The 16,638-nt window shown below is 38.3% G+C and overlaps 1 long non-coding RNA gene across 1 annotated transcript in view; it reads right to left on the bottom strand.

Annotated features, from left to right (window-relative positions):
• Positions 1–13,596: 13,596 nt before the first annotated feature.
• LOC124234665 (uncharacterized) overlaps positions 13,597–16,638 on the bottom strand; it is a 27,651-nt gene continuing 24,609 nt past the window's right edge. The window contains exon 4 of the long non-coding RNA XR_006887371.1: positions 13,597–13,981. This is a non-coding gene — a long non-coding RNA (uncharacterized LOC124234665). The remainder of the gene's footprint in view (positions 13,982–16,638) is intronic.

Genomic DNA, 16,638 nt, shown 5'->3' with positions numbered 1-16,638 from the left:
GGTAACAATACATCAAAGATAATTCTCAACAATGTAATTTAAGGTATAATTTATTTCATTACTTACCAGATAATGCTGTGACACTTACAGTAAACAAATAAAAGACTGCAAACCCCCATATAAAAGATCAAAGAAGATATAGGGAATCAAAAGGAAATTCTTTTAGAGCTTTTTAGGCTTGGCAAAGCCTCACTTCTCCAGGTTATATTGTACTTGGATTTTTAAAATCACTATAAGACAAAAAATTTTGAGAGATCAAGCCATAAAGACCAGCCAAAGCATTTTTCATCCACACCATATTCCCTATGAAATAGAATGTACAAATGTGTACAGGTATTTCTCCCATTGCTTTCAAACATCTGCCTAAATATAGCGAACTTCAAGGATGCATTCCTTCAAACTGGCCTAACTAGCCTTGGTTGACGATTAGAAGCTGAAAATAGAGGTGAATATTTTACAGGTTAGGAATTATATCCTTAAAGAGATGTATATATTACATTTTATTTATTAAATCAATTATTGGTAAAATGCTAATTGAAAAATAAAGTATTATATTGATATTGAACATTTTTTTGGGAAAAATGGAAGATTATATTTGTTGGCAAACTTGCATAGAATGAATGCAAACGTATATACACACTACAGGCACAAACACTACCAAAAGACACAACTGAAGAATTATTTTATTAACAGAATTTGAGTTTGCAAAGTGTGGAACTCTACCACTGTAGATAATTTTTTGAAGTGAGAAATTCAGGTTTGTACATGTATGTGCATCTTTTGAACATATTTTCTTTGACGGTTAGTTGGGTACTTACGATTCAATCTTGAAAATGTTAATAATTCAGCTTTTACAAATCAAAATTTAAAAACTCAATGTGAAATATGTAATCCAGAATTCATGACTTTGCAATAGTTTTCTCTGTAAAGGATTCTCTTTATTTTATTGGCTGCTTAGCAAAAGCCTATTCATCCCTCAAGATCTAGCTCAAATCTTTTCTGTCCTATGATTCCATAACACTAAGCTCTGTTAAAACACTCATCGGATTGTACTGTATTTACTGTATAACCTGAGTTTCCTCATGCCTCACTAGCCCTAAGTACAAATGCGGCCATATGAGTGATAATGACCAAAACTGCTTTAGGTTTTTTCCCAAACTGCTCAAGTAGTAACTCAGTACCCTGAGAACTACCTGTCCAACATTCCTAGTAGTACCCGAGATTGCTTCACATGAACTTACAAGCTGGTTCTACAAGTGATGTTCACCGTCTCTCACCAGGCTGACACCAGGCACTGCTGTGTCCACTACAAATGTCCGTCTCCTGCTGAGCACCATGGTCTCTGCTGCTGCTCTGATGCAGCTACTCTAGACGATACCCAGATGTACCAGACTGAGGCTTCATGGCGCCAAAGACATGGATGCGCTGTGCAGAAGGGGAAAGAATTCGCATCTCTCCCATCCTGTTGTATGCTTTGTCACTGGAGATAAACAGCTCTGCTTGTGTTCCCATATCTCAACGGTTTTTCATGAAAATAACTCTGCTAGTCCCTCCCCGCGTTGGGATCAGATTCCATTCCATGGGAGTTATCTTCATTTTCTGGTCTTCCCAGACCCAGCAGACTGCAATCTCCAATCTCTTCCTTTCTGTCAAACAATAAGGCAAACATCTGCCTTCATACAGTTGCTCTTTACTGTCACCTTCCAACCCATTCAGCTCACCAACTAGGTCATAGCCTTGGTACAGATGATTGAATCTCACCGGGACTGAAGGTACAGTGCCTGCAACACTTCTTTACATATTGTCAACCTCAGAAGATTGTAAGCCCTTGAGGGCATGAATCAGAACTAAACAATAAATTTAAACCAATTCATAGACCGAGCCGTTAATTTCAAAGATAAGCGAATTATACGATCTGTTGCGAACTGTGAAGATTTAACTCTGCTTGCACACTACCAAGTTAACCTGCTACAGTATTATGCAAACTGGCAGAGATCACAAGACTGCTGGGTCAGAGAGAAAACAATTCTTTACTCACAATACAGAAAGAAGCATGGGCTTCACCTTCACATCAAACTCCTTGTCCCACAGGGGCAATGTGTTGTGTCACAGCCAAGAAGCCCCAAGCTTAGAGAATCCTACTATTTTATAATGGGTTGCAGAGCAATCTGCCCAACTTTCACCTGGAGGAAAACATTATCTTTATGATACTGGAAAGTAAACAAACTTGCCCTCTGCCCCAGGAGAAGGCTCTACCTCCCACTTCCAAGGCTGTTTGCTACACACAGGTCCTTGGAAAGATAATCTTTTCAGGCTCAACAAAGGCCATCAGTGCTCCACGCACAAGACATGCAGATACTCAGGAGACCCACGAGAATTGTCTCCCAACAGTATTATGAATTAAAGTGACCTTCTCGTGTTCCCAGAGTTAGTAAATATCAAGGCCATAACTCAGGTCATTTGGCAAATGATCCAGCAATTTCTTCAAGTGAAACAGCAACAGAAAAGGAATAGTATGATATTGCCTCAGTTTCATCAATTAACATAGCTAAGGACAAGTAAGGTCTTTCCAAACTTTTTTATAAGTTCTAATATCACCATGATTATCCACATTCTGTAATGAGTATTATAATATTAATTGTATAAATTCCAACCCCTTTTCAAACTTCTACAAGAGTTGATGTATTGACAAAATTTAGAACAAACAAACAAAAATCCAAGCAGTTAACAGCAAAATTAAGTATTGCCTTACTCTCACTTGTGCAGCGAGAACATACACAACATCCGCCTTTAAGTCAGCAAATCAGCATCTACTAGAATTTACAGACTTTAATCAGGGATTTTCACATCTGAACAATGATATTTTCAAGCCCTGGGGCCTGAGAGCATCAGCTCTATTCTTCTGCAGCCATATTTTAGAAAAAAATTGTCAGAACAAAACACAAACTCATTAATTGAGGAGGTCATATTTTATGAAATAATGTCTGGAAAAAAAATGAACCAAAGTTAAACAGCTAATATTACTGTGAACAACGCACTGTTTTGAGGGGTGTTATCCAGACTTTGATTGGGTGTAGTCTCAGTATTTTATTGTATGATGAAAAATCATTGACATGGTCACTAAGAGTTCTTCACTGTTAACTCATTACGTCCCAATGTAAGGAGCTGTCTTACAATGGCTCAGCCTACAGTTCTGTCCTCTCCCTTAAATTACATTCTTCCAGATACTTTCTGGGGTTACTCTATGTATGAAATCCAAACAATGAATAAGAAAATAAATACAAGTTAATGGATGTCTGCAGGTGTATTCAAAAGAAGTTTGGACCGAGAATAAAGAATTTTGAGATCAATTCCCAAAACATGATCATAAAAAGATAAATAAAAGCACAAAAAGAAGAATTTATCCACTTTTCCTATAGAAATTGTACCTAATTTTAACCAAAGAGTTGACAAACGTAAAAGGTTAAGAGTTGTTGAGAACACTAAATGACACCAGAGGATGCAATCAACAAAATCTGGAGTGTAGGATGCTCTACAGAATGTGGATAACTTGCCTTTATCAACAAATAATTTCCAGGGAAGGAGAGAGAGAGAGAGAGAAAAAGAGAAAAGAGATTAAAAGAGGGATTAGAAGAGAAATATGACATTAACTCATTGCATTGTATGATCCTTATTTTGATCTCAAAAAATTAAACTAAAAATCAAAAATTTTATGAGTCAATTGTTAAGTTGGATAGAGTTAACAAATTATTGTCCTTTTTAAGGTATAATTATAGAATTGTGGTTGGGTCTAAAAGAATTCTTATTTTTTAGAGACACAGACTAAAGTGTTTACAGATAAAATAGTGTGTTATCTGGGATTTGCTTCAAAATAATACACCTACCATCAACTGCCCAGTTAATTACAAATGTCTTGGACTCCCTTCTGCATGTTGTATCCATTGATTCTGGGAGACAGTGAAGGAGGGAACCTAAGTCATTTTATACCCGTGGAAAATTACCCATGGCTTCCCTCCAGGCATCGTACTTTCTCCAGCATTCACTGATAATTAGCTTAGAAAGCTTTACAATACAGGCGGAACAAAACTCAGTATTAATAGAAACACAGGAAACTCTATCTCAAGTGTCTGTGAATGAAGATGTTTCCGTATTGTATAGAAAATTATCAGCAATGCATGGATATTAAAATAAACCAAATAGGGCAATTTTGCTGCTGAAATGCAGTATTATGAAATTTACTGAGTGGCCAAGGGTTCCCACTACCCTAGATTTTTGTTGACTTAAATGAATATCTTCAAGAGCATAACTAAAACATCGCTGCCTTTTCTGACGATTGTATCCGGCTCATGCTAACATAACCCACCTATATCCTATGAAACAGAGCAACCAAGAGTCTACGAGGGAGAAGTAACACATCTCCACCTCTGTAGAATCCCGCAGTCAGAGCAAAATGCAGAGGCGATGCAAATTTTACTCTTGGCGACACTAGTTTGGCGTCGTTTGAGTTGCTATTTCTAACATTTGGTGGTCTTCCTCCACCTAATTGTTGATCCTTAAGGAATGTAGTGAGTTAGAGGAACACAAGGGAATTAGTACCATGGGAAAAAAATAGTCAGCATGAAAGAAGTATTAAAATGTGTTGAATTTTTAAACGAAAAAAGCAGGTGATCACTCTTCTAAAACCAACTTAAAATTACTCTTTTTTCATAGCAATTATAAAGAAGGTCATTGGGAGATCCACGTTAGGCTTAAATAGAGGGTAGAATAACCATTTTTTTCCCTTTGAGTTAGAAAAGAGTTATTCTCAGGGATAGTATGAGCTCCTCCACGACAGAAGACAGAGCGTCCGCAGGCTGTGCTCATGTTTCTCTGCGCTCCATGTGTCAGGGCTTCTCTTCAGACCAGTGCTGAACTGCAGCACGGCAATGCTTGTCATTACTGGCTTCCATCACCCTGGAGACATCAGAGAGGACTGTTCACCTCGAATGGAGGATTTCTTCCCATCAATGAGCCCGGAGAAAAGACTCACTCACTTCGATTGCTTTAGTCGGTGATGTGAACATGGAAAACCCTCTATCTGGAGTGAATGATACAGAGATAAAAGATTCATACTTTCCATGAGTTCTCCGTGTCCCCAGTATTGGATTTAAATTAATTTGGGGTCTGATTATAAGAGCAGCAAATAAGGGCTCTGGTGTTGAGGGTACACAAAAACCACTTACTGAAAATCGTACGTCGGGGGACACATAACACACTGTCCAAACTGGGCCGCTTCAGAGAACAAAACGGGGCTATTCGTAATCATGCTGTGACTGTCCCAGCAACGCTGGTAGATGGTCACCTTTATATATGCAATCATGTAAGTGCAGCTACCAAACGTTGAAAAGAATATATTGTGCTCGATTTTACCCATCTTAGGTATATCTTTTGGAAAATAAGATGTAAATAAAATGGACTCAAAGTCAATATCTTATCCCACTTGATTTGACTGAAGTGTATTTTTTATGCTGAGTGTTATAATTTAAGGAACAACAAAATTAGATTTTTTGATGTATCTTATCTAGTAAAATCTCATTAATAGAAGTGATTATCAGAGGGAGTAACAGATTGGTCAGATGGGCTAAAAAATGAGGTTAACTGCCAAAAATAATTTTACTCTTTAGATTGATTTCTTTCTTCTGTAATTGCTTTTGCATCCATTGCCAGCATGGTACAATTTAACACTAGTTATCAAATCCAGCTTGCTCATTTTGCAGACGGAGAAGTCACCTGGCCTTCTCAGGATTGTAGGATGCAGCCTGGGTTGGATGCCGGGGATGTTGCCTGTCTCACAGCGCTCTATCATCAGATGCCAGAGACTTCTGCTCGCCGTGCTCTAACCATACCTGCAGAGTGGGGCTTTCTGTGCCCAGGCTGTGCCCCACGACACGCAGAGCTCAGCACCTTTTCACTCCCCTTTAAGGAAAGAGAAGATCTATATCTTATTGAGGACTCCTAGGGGAGACAATGAGAGTTTAACAACGGACACCTCCAGCACACAGTAGGACTCCTCCATTTCACAGGTCTTGTAGTAGATGCTTTTGGAACTCACTAACATCAGGTTTTCCTCTCATTCTGGATGTATGGAAATCCTGACTTCCCAGCCTCCTTGCATTCGTTCAGATTGTGTGACTAGTTTCTGCCAAGCAGCTGTGACAGAAGTGATGTGTTCACTGCAGCTTTGAGACCCTCTACGCTTTCTCCCCCAACTACAGCAGTCATGAGAAGGCCTTCGGTTTTGAGGGCAGAAGCAAAAGACGGAATTGGGCTGGATTGCTCAGTAGCCGCTTAAAAGGCAGTGGACCTGGACAGCTGCTCAGATCCATGGGGTGATTTGTGGAAAAAGAAAGCTTCGTGTGTTAAGGCACCTAAGGCACCGAGCTGTGAGGCTTGTGTGCTGTGTCAGCCTCTCTTAGTTCATCCTGCCGGGGCCTGGCTCTGCTGCTGTCCTCCCTCAGAAGCCCGTGCTCTGGGGTTCTGTTTTCTCTGTTCTTTCCTCACTAAGGCCAATAGCCTCAGCGGCTCAAGATTCTTCCTTCCAGGCATCTCCCCTCGCAAATCACATTTCTTTTTCCTTTATTGGCCAGGGCAATTCATCTCCAACCCAGCTAATATCTGCACACACAAAACCATCTCCATGCTTGTCTAAACAAAAGGGACCTCCACTCTCCTCCTTTGAGTGGAATCGTAAAGCAATACAGCATCCTGTAATTGTTCTGTTGGTAATTTTGTGATTATCGTTTACTGAATCAGATTGCAAGTCTCTTGGGAATGAGAGGTTCTTAAGTGGGGGTCCGCAGATGAGCTTCAAGCTCTACGAATCTCTTGAAATGACAGCCTTTTTTTTTTTTTTAAGGAAGATTAGCCCTAAGCTAACATCTGCTGCCAATCCTCTTCTTTTTGCTGAGGAAGGCTGGCCCTGAGCTAACATCTGTGCCCATCTTCCTCCATGTTTTTTATATGTGAGATACCTGCCACAGCATGGCTTGACAAGTGGTGCCATGTCCACACCCGGGATCCAAACTGGTGAACCCCGGGCCACCAAAGCAGAACGTGCACCCTTAACCACTGCGCCACTGGGCCAGCCCCAGAAATGATAGCCATTTTTTCATGTCTACACATATGTGCACTTTTCATTAGATTTTCGAAGGCATCCTTAAGTTAAAAAAAAAAAATTAAGAACCACTGGTATAGGAGCAGTGAAAAGAAGAAAGAACTTTTTGAAAAGAAGGAAGAACTTGCAATGGTACCGATTCCAGCCCTTGCTAATTGTGATAAAGGTTCTTATCACCGTCCCAGATTGAGCATGGCCAGAAGAACCGGTTACTCACCCTAATTCACAAGAGTCTGAGGCATATTAACCAGAACACAATTAATTAATTTAATTAGAACTATATGTATTAGTTACCTAAGATAATTGCAGGACAAGGCATTGTCCTACTTGCTTATTCTCTCCATTTTAGCAAATTACAAAAGACAGATTACTATCTCATTTTTTGCAGACTAAGGAATCAGTCTTCACAAGAGGTACTGCTGTCGGGTGGACTACAGTTCAGGTAGCCTGGAAGATATCCTCTCCCTTGGACCATGTGGACTGGGAGAGCCAGCAGGTCCCTCCCTGACCTTCCTTTCTTCTCTTCCCTTCTTCTTAGCTCTTAGCCTTCTCTTTCTTCTCTACTTGCCAGGCTGGTCAACACTTATTCTGGGGACTTAGTGTAGAGTGTACAGTCAGGCCTTAAAAGGCCTGAATGCCATTTTATTATTTTAAGATAATCTCTGCTCATATCTCATAAGTTGATTTACAATTTATGATTTAATGCTCAGGCATTTATAAGGCTACATGTTGTGGGTGAAGTGAGAGAAACGGGACACAGAAGAAGTCACGCTTGAGAAGGCAGCCAAATACCTTGGCACCAAGGAAATCTGCTTGGTTTCTTTTGTGCAACATATCCAACTTGGCTTCCTCCCAATTTTATTTGGAATTCATGTTCTTTGGTATTGACTTTTGACAGCATATGACCTTGGACATACATGAGTAGCTGAATCTATTGCTACTTCTAAATAATAATCACCTAACTTTGGTAAATGCACTGAAAAGCTTATATCTTTTTATTGAGATCGTATAAATACCATGGATATCTTTAATATGAGCCAATATGAAGATGCTTTTAATTATTGTCATAATTCAAGAGATTCTGCTTTTCACTGAACCTTGAGCAAGAACACTGCTTCTAAGCCTCATACTCCTTATCTGTAAAATGGGGCTAATAATAACAGTAATCTCCCAACTTGATGATGACTTTAGCTGGCTGGCTTTAGAACGTCTTCCATCCTCTCGTTGCAAATCTTTGGGAAAGAGGAGATTGGAGCAACTGTTAGAGTAGATTAGACAGATTTGAGCAATTGGTTTACTTCTCAATTTTTATTACTGAAATTCTTAATCAGCTGAATAAAGCATTTGTACTTGGCATAATGCTAATCTTCATTTATCAGTGTTTATACCTATTAATTCAGTGTATATTACTGAAAAGTAAAAACCTCTCCCTTAATTTATATTTAAATGTCTAGATTTTTAATTCTTTATGACTTGATTATTTGCTATGATAATGGGAGAAAGTGAAGATTATTGAGACCTTGTCTACATAGTGTTAAGAGCCAATTTACCAAATATTGCTTTACCGAGTAGATATTTTTTGAAAGAACTATAAGTTAAAAACTATCTCTGGATTAAAAGAAACCCTGAATAAAGTACTTTATAGAGTCAGGGCCTCTTTGTAAATTTATCGTTCAACTCTGTGTTGGGCAGCGAGGTCTTCTGTGATCCACAACCTCCTGCCCCAACCACTAAGTCAAGCAGGCAGTAGGCACAGTTAAGAATTAGTTTCAGGAGCCAGACTGCTGACTTCAAGCTGGACTCCGTGACCTCTTAGCTTTGGGAACTTGGGCAAGTAATTGACCCCGTCTGTGCATCTGTTTCTTCATTTAGAAAATAAGAATAATAACGCCTGCCTCAAAGAGTTGTTACGGTAATCCAGTGAGTTAACAGACATCGAGTCCCGGAGTGCGGTGACTGGCGCCTCACACGGTTAGCTGCTGCCATTATTATTACTATTCCTAGTATTATTATGCTCTATACGCTTATGTGGTATGAGACTATGACTGAGAAAATTTTAGTCATGTCATTTTATTGGCTTGCCATTTCAGTCATGCCAATTTTAGCTCTGCTGTTTAATTCTCTGTAATGAGGGAAAGTCATGATTTCTCCAGGTTTCAGTCTCAATTTATCAGATGAGGGGAAATCACCTGCTGTAATAACATCTTCACTGGCCTGTTAGGAGGCTCTAGCTAATTGCTCTGCAAATGTGAGGCGTTAGCCAGTGAGGGCTGCGCGACACAGAACCGCCCAGACGTGGGGTGTCTATTTCTGCCTTTTTGACTTCTTTTTGCCTCAGTGAATTAGTCTTCCTAGTGACGATGAGTCATTAAAATTGAAGTTGATCATCATAGTTAGCATTCCTTGGGTTTTTACTTTGTCTCTGTGTCAAACTTCCTTTTTGCATTTGATAATTTTATAGCTGCCCACTTGCCTAATCTCTCTATTTTTCCCAGTGTGGCAATTAATGTGTGTGTCAACTTGACTGGATCACAGGAGGCCCAGATACCTGGTTGAACATTGTTTCTGGGTGTGTCTGTGAGGGTGTTTGAGGAAGAGTGCAGCATTTGAGTTGGTAGACTGAGGAAAGCAGGTCGACCTCCCCAGTGTCGGAGACTCGAGCAGAACAAAAAGGTAGAAGGGAGGATATGCTCTCTCTCTGTCTCTGTGTCTCTGTCTCTTCGTGCCTGTCTCTCCTTCTGCCTGATGGCTGAGCTGGGACATCAATCTTCTGCCCTTGGCACTCCTGGTTCTCAGGCCTTCAGATTCGGACTGGAGTCTACACCATCGGCTCTCCTGCTTTCCCACCTTCGAAATATCCCACCAGCTTCCCTGCGTCTCCAGCTTGCAGAAGGCAGACTATGGGACTTCCTACCCTCCAAAATCGTGTGAGCCAATACCTTTTAATATTGCTTCTGTTTCTCTGGAGCACCCTGACTAATATACCAGTTTTTCTCCCTGCAAATTATAGCATAAATTGTAATTCCCAGATATCACATTTGTCATTTTTATAATTTCTCTCCTTAATCTCTAGGACATTGCTTCTCATATTTTAATGTGCATATGAACCATCTGGGAACTCTGTTAAAGTGAAGATTCTCCGTCAGTGGCTCTGCATTTGTAACAAGTTTCCTTTTTTTTAATGAGGCTAATAGGAAATTTAAGATTTTGTGACTCAAATTACATTTCTGTTGGACAACACTTGGGTAGAACTTCCACTACAGGTAGCTGCGCATAGCCCGTCTCCACAATTTAGCTCAATGGTAAGACTCACAGCTCCTTTTTCATCAGGAAACAGGACATGTCTCAAGCTTGGGGAATGTGGCTGGTCATGGGTGGGCCCTGCGGGTAACCAGCTGGCTAACGGCAGCTAACAATGTCTGCCTTCCTAAGGCCTGAACATTCGTCCTTGTGACAGGGCTTATCTTAAGTTTTTTTGAATTCTTTATTACTAAACAAATGACTATGAGTTAGTGTGTCTGATTTTAACATGAAAAATCCTTGATTTAGGCCACAGGATGAAACTGTGCATTCTTTCCGGACGTTAATTTCCTACCTAAAAAATGAGGGAGGGGCACTTTAAGATTCCTTCAAGATTTAAAATGGTATATTCATTTGCTGTTCAGTGCAGGAAGGTTAAAAATCTAGAATAGGTGATGTTTTAAGTTCCATGGAGGCAGGGCGGGGGGAAAACCATCGAGCCCCCAAATACAGGACAAAGCAGAACAAGGCAAACATTCTCGACTGGTTAAACTCAGGAGCTGCAAATCTTTGGTAACCAGACGTTTAGCTTTCTTTGTCTGCACTAATGAGAGCATGTTCAGAGAGCCTTATAGTACCCCGTGTCCCCTTTTTATTGCTAAAGTTATAAAACCACACCAAAAGATAACACGAGGATTTGTTTTAGGCCTTAAGTGAGTCAGCAAAACCAATCAAATGGGTCATAAATCAAGGGCTCTGAGTTAGTTGCACTTTTCTCGAGAATTCTGAGCCACACCCAGAGGAGAATAGCAGAACTGAGGCTTGTTTTTCCTATTCCAAGTTCAAAGGCAGTCCTGTTTACTTTAAAAATTCCCATCTCAGAATTAGAAATGTTTGCTTTTCAAGAGAGAAATCATGTAGACACAAGATTTTTAAAAATTGTCTAATATAAAATAATTAAGATATAAGTAACAATTCCAGAGTACAATGAATGAGAATAATTCTTACGCAATTTTTGGAGAATAGCTTTGCTCAATGTAATTACTGACCTAAAAGCTTTATGTTGCTCTGACCAGATATGTCAACGCACTTTTCATCTCTTTGGGGTTTAGGAAAATATTAACCTCTTCCGATAAATTTTTCTTTTGGTTTTGAAAATTATTTGTCATAATACAACCTAACGTCTTTGGAGTAATTTGTTCAGTTATAGCCATGTCCTCTGGCAGAAGAGTTGCTAATAAAACCTAGGAAAAATAAATGTCCTGGAAGCCGATCTTCCTTGAATCCCCATTAATTTCGGCCTTTATTTCTATGCTGATTCACACATATGTTTGTAATTGTTAAGCCCTTACCTTAATAGGCACAGGTCATTTTAATATCAGCTCATTAAACAGAGAATGAGAAAAGCAAAGGCAATTAAGTTTTTGGATAACTTTTAAAACCTTGAACTTATTTTAAATATCAACCTGACATTTTATACTTTAGGGTTTGGCCTCGAACGCAGTGTAGACCAGATGGCGAAAGGGTCCAACAGACGATGACGAATTCTTAGTGAGTCTTAGTGGAGCACCCAACTGTGACAGGATAGTTACTTAACCCGTTTATCGAATATTCAAGTTCTCTTCTGTGGTCATTTAATAAAGACCTTTGGTAGTTTCAAAAAATTTTATATGATAATTTATCTGTTAAATTTGTTGAAAGAAAGAAATTTGTCTCAAATGTTAAAACACGTATTTAATAATATCAAATTATTACATAGTTTGGAAATAGGCTTAACCTGTCTGTAGAAGGAGCTTAATTTCAGTAGACTAATTATTCACGTTCATAGCATCATTCTCTCTCCTTTATTTTAGATAAACCACTCTGGCATGCATTTCTTTGCTTACTTAAAAGTATAGGACCAGGCCACTTCTACAGTATTTTTCTTTTTGTTTGTTTTCCTCATAAGAAGGAGCAAACTTTCCTCTTAAGGAGGATCCACTGCCAAACGGAAAAGATCTAGTCTAAGAATAAATGTAAACCTTTCAGGAAGAATAATCATGACACCAAGGTTATTACAGTAACAGTTTATTCAGAAAAGTGCATTTGTGTTTGAAGATGGTTACAAATGGCAATGGAAATACTGAGAGAAAAGGACAACACATGTTTTGAGGAAGAATTGCCATTTCCTTTGCTAAGGACTTGGCCGTGCTATAGGCATTATTTCTTTAAAAGGTTAAGTTAAATTTCTTTATGTGTGGTGGCCTGCCCTCTCCTGGGCCAGAGTAATATACAAAAGATCCATTTGACTTGCAAAAAGAAACTCAGCTCCAAAAGAATAAAGTGTCTTTTAAGTTAACCCAGTAATAAAATCTTAATATGTATTCATGAATGTGATAACTTCCCACAGGTTGTAGTCCTTTTTCAAATATTTGAGGAGTTCTTAGGTGTGGTGGTTCCATTAATTTCCTTCTTACCTCCTTTACCCCTCTCTATTGCAAAATAAACACAGCTTGCCACTTGACATTTTCCTTGACCTCTCTTTTTAAAATATTTTAGAATTAACTCATAGGCAATGAACAGAATTCTCCTCTTTGCCCACATATTTTTCCACTAGAATTTTCTTTATTAGGCACATAATATGAATTTGTTAAAGAAGAAAAATAGAGAATATAAATAAACAAACTATTAAATATTACTTGTAATCCCATTACAATGATATAATCGCTATTAATATTTGTGAGACATTCTCCAGACATTTTTGATGCATATATATATATAGTCATATACTAACCTAAAAGAGTATTTATCTGAATACAGTAGGGTATAGAATACATACTTTTGGAAGCTTTTTTTAACTGAATACATGAAGAAAATATTTGTGTTTAGCATTTTAAAAACTTTTTATTGCTGTTTAATCATTGTAATGCTCTGTGTCACTTTTGCTCAGTTAGACAGTAACCTCTTTTGGGACAATGGCTGTGCTGAATTAATTTGGAATTTCTATTGTTAAAATATATGTACAAAAACATATACTCAATAGTTTGGAACAATATATTTTGACAATGAGTTGTCTTTGCAAAGTATGTCCTAAAGGAGAAAAGGAAAACAACTAAACTCGATCCTCTCAATGTGTGATTAAGCGTGAACTCAGCAAAATGAATCTAAGCCATGGATAATATCAAGATTTCAGCTATAACCATGATTAGAGTAAGGGACGTTGGTGTACAAAGTCATTGTATAGATATGGAAAAACAAGTATTTGAGATTAAATAGGTAGATTCAAGGAAATTTTATGATTGTTACTTCTTTCTAGTTCTGTGATTCCTGTCTCTCTCTGCACAGCGTTGGAGTGTATAGAAATCTTCCGGGATGATTTCTCAACTCATGAGCCCTCTCTTTGGTATGAGTTAAGAGAGATCCATTACTGGTATGAAAGTTAGGTCCAAAACGTATTACTCAAAAATACTGAAAGTGTATTTCTTCCGAGTACAGTAATGAGTAGTTTGGGAAAGCAGCTCCACTCCACCTAGTTGCTTCGAAATCCAGGCTGCAGAATTCTGCCAACTTAAAAATATGGCTTCCAAGGTCATCCTATTCCAGTCAGCCCTAAAAGGGGGGCAACAAGAATGAATTTTATTAGGGCCTGTTCCTGGAATTGGCACCCATCATCCTCGGTCACATTCTATGATGGAAATAGTCACTTTGCTCTACTAACTGTAGGACTGACTGAGACACGTAGTCCAACGGAGTTCCAGGAAGAAAATGTAGGTTTGGGTGCACTCCTGGCAATCTGTGCTGTACCTCTTTTATGAGAATTGCCCTGCCTTTCCAGGGATGAGATGCCCCTTTGTATTATGTTAGTAACATATAGCCCTCCTCCCCACCCCTTCTCATTTATCAATGTTGAATACTTGACTTGTCACAAGCTGAGCCAATCAGATTCAGACACTCATTCCAGGGAATTAGAAAGTAGAATTCAGGGATAATTTCCATATGTAGCTGAAACTATAGACATTAAACCCATGAGGTTCCAGGAAAGAGAGGGGTAGAGAGTGGGATGGGAATGAAGAAAAAGAATGCAAAAAGGACATGAGACAGAGACTGGATTTCTGCTGACTTCCAGTTACTGATCTTAGGCCCTTCCAAAAGTCTGACTAGTTAATCTGTTTCATGAGATGAACTGGTATCCTGTTCATTAATTCTCATATTTCAATTAAGTTGACTCAAGTTTATTTCTGTTACTTTAAACTAGATTTTTAACTAACAGAGAGTATGTTGGTGAAAAAGCTTCTACTGAATGGGAAAGAGTTAGACAAGACCATTATCAGTCCTGCTCTCATGTGTGTTAAGTGTCTGCCTTTCAGAAAGTGATACCTGCCGGAGCTTCCCCCATCTGCAATGTGAACGATAAGACACAACTTGTAGCGTCCTCATGGGTTTTTAACAAAGAAAGCACAGAGTGCAGTGCCAGACGTGCAGTGTATGCTCAGTAACTGACAGTTCTGATGATGATAATGAGGATGACGATGACGTTTACAGATAACAAACGGCAGTTATTTTCTGCGATATTTCTTTCAGTGGAACCAGTGGTCCACAGCTGTCCATGAGGTTGTATTTTCTCAGATTTCCAGGTAAGACCGAAACCAAGTGAAATGTGATACGTCTAATTAAGGAAGCTGATCCTTTGTGCTAACTTCTGTAAGCTGTCTATAGCTAAAGGTCACGTAAAGACAAGAAAAAATTTTAGAAAAACTCATCTTAAATCAAATAGTGCCAATTATGTGAGGGGAAAAGTATTTTATCATTTTCCCAGATTTTTTTTGGCTAACAATGTTTTAAATCCACTTGCCAGAATATAATTATATCCATAAATCCACATTGCTACAATCTGCCTTAAAAAAAAACCAAACTAAAAATCAGAAAACTACAGGATTTGAAAATATGCCTGTCACTCCTCGGAAAGGTAAAAATGTCAGATACAATTTCAACTGTCTTAATCTAACTCCACCTAATCAACTCACTGAATTAACCATCACTCTCCATGGCAGATGCAATTGAAGTGTACTTAATTTAATTCCACTTAACCAAGTCACTGAATTAACCATCATTCTTCATTCCCACTATAGTGCACATTGATAGATGCCTACCTAATCTTGCATGATCATAGCTAGAGGGTACTTTCTAACACATGCGTAAAATAAATGCTTTTAAATGAAGAATAATAAATGATTGGAATGATGGTGAAAATTCTAGAAGAGTGTTTAAAACACACACAGACACACAGACACACACACACTTTAAAATAGACCAAAAATGGCAATGTCAATGGTGCTGTAATGAGTGTGGTATCTGCAATAAGATGACTGAATTTTAATCAGCAAAGTGATGTTCAAACAAAGTCCTTGGTGATGAGTCAAAATGTTGTTCAATGACTGTACATTAATGTATTAAAAGATATATCTTTTAAAATGATAACCCCCTTTAACTTTTTTAATTAGCTAATTGCCTATTCCAATCATGTTGAATGAGAGGGGAATTACTGTCCTGTTACTTGATGCTTTTTGTACCAGATTCTTTTTCAGTTCATAGAATATTTACTGATAATACCTAGACTCTTGAGGAAATTGTGGTCATTCTTTCCTTCCAACTTAGACAAGCCATGCCATTGGAAGGACTACCAATTGCTCCAAGAATGCTATAGTGTGTCTAAATACCAGAAAAATAGAGTGCAGTTGCAAGAGAGACTCTAAAATTACACATGGTAGTTGGCAAAAGCAGATACATAGGAGATTTGGGAAGTAGCCATAGATATCTTGAACCTGTGTACTTATAGTTTCTAGGGAGGTAGCAAAGGTAACAATGAATTTGATAAAAAAGTAAATAATGATAAAAGTGCCAATTCATAATACCCCACGTTAGAAGACTTTCCCAGTGTTGATATACAAAACCCAGAGGCAAAATTCTTATTTTATTAAAATAGTTCTTTATGACAAAAAAAGCAAAGTCAAAAAGACCAAAAGCAGAAAAATAATGTTGCCAACTCATCACAATGACCTAAAATGAAAATCAATTTGAAAATGACACCAATCCAACAGAAAATGAACAAAGAGTACAAATATAGATGTGAACATAAAATTTACAGAGAAAGAGTTATGAATGGTCCTTATACATACATGAAATTGACAGAAAAAGAGTTACGAATGGTCCTTGTACATACATGAAATTGACAGAGAAAGAGTTATGAATGGTCCTTATACATACAT

Source organism: Equus quagga, chromosome 1, assembly GCF_021613505.1.
Source record: "Equus quagga isolate Etosha38 chromosome 1, UCLA_HA_Equagga_1.0, whole genome shotgun sequence".
Lineage (NCBI taxonomy): Eukaryota > Metazoa > Chordata > Mammalia > Perissodactyla > Equidae > Equus > Equus quagga.
The sequence above is the reverse complement of the archived record's forward strand: the minus strand, read 5'-3'. Positions and strand labels throughout refer to the sequence as shown.